Source organism: Penaeus monodon, chromosome 19, assembly GCF_015228065.2.
Source record: "Penaeus monodon isolate SGIC_2016 chromosome 19, NSTDA_Pmon_1, whole genome shotgun sequence".
Classification (NCBI taxonomy): domain Eukaryota; kingdom Metazoa; phylum Arthropoda; class Malacostraca; order Decapoda; family Penaeidae; genus Penaeus; species Penaeus monodon.
In genome coordinates this window covers 48,912,615-48,913,639 of record NC_051404.1, presented here as the reverse complement: position 1 = coordinate 48,913,639, position 1,025 = coordinate 48,912,615, and the positions used below count along the sequence as shown (strand labels likewise).

The window sequence follows — 1,025 nt, the reverse complement described above, 5'->3', positions numbered from 1 at the left end:
CATCTCCTCTCCCGCTGTTTGAAGTGCGCGATTTTCTTGCTTCACTTTTTTATCATGTTACTCCAACTCCCTTCCACATACTGCACGCTCTGCTCCACACTTGCAAGCCTGCACTGGGTGTTATCTATCCACTGTTTCTGGTCTTTCTTAAAGTCACTGACTTCCTCACGGATCTCATTCACTTCCTGGCGAATCTCCTTCGTCTGCTTCTCCACGGTGTGCATCTGGCTTACCATTATCTGGGCTGCTCGCTCACAACACTCCTTCCAAAGTGCATTCAAGCAGCGACACATACCGTTGCCTCTATCTGCCCACGCTTTTCTTCTTTTACCGCCGCCCTTTCTTCTTTTACAGCTATAACCTCTTCTCTCACTGCTACACTTTCTTCCTCTACCTTTTGGATAGCCATCGTCATATCTGGGAGCGGAAACTGCTCACCTTCGCCCTGACCCGCTATATCTCTCGCCACCAGTTCACGCACGTTTACTATTATTCTTCAATAATATATATGGATCGCACTCCTGACACCAATTATTGCAAATTCTCCTTGCAACAGGTAGCGTGGGCGAGAGAACAATATGGCACTCCACATTCGTGTAGGCGCCCGTGTCGTTCAGTACCCTCCGATTTTTCCCCTTTCGCGCCTCTTTTTCCCGCCAAAAACTGCTGCACATCGAACGGCGTTATCAGCACTATATAATGCAATCTTATTTGCTTGTTAGAGTGATGGACTGTATGTGGCCAAATTCTAGTGCAGTGGTTCCCACTGACAGGTCGCCTATATTACTGGCCAATTTTTCTAAACGTTACAACTGTAAAAGATTAAGAATCACAGTTCTAGGATTGTGTGCTGCCAGACTACAAAGAACCAATGATCTACGTTAACCTTATTAAAGTTATTTAATAGAGTCAAGAGGTATTAGTAATCATTAAAAAATTCTTGAGAATTAAAATTATGATTACCACGTGGGGAAATTTTGACTTTTCCTTTGGGTGTATGATAGAAGCCACGTAAACGTATAATG

The 1,025-nt window shown here is 44.1% G+C and overlaps 1 pseudogene; it reads right to left on the bottom strand.

The window, feature by feature from the left end:
- LOC119585428 overlaps positions 1 to 1,025 on the bottom strand; it is a 3,175-nt pseudogene that overhangs the window by 698 nt on the left and 1,452 nt on the right.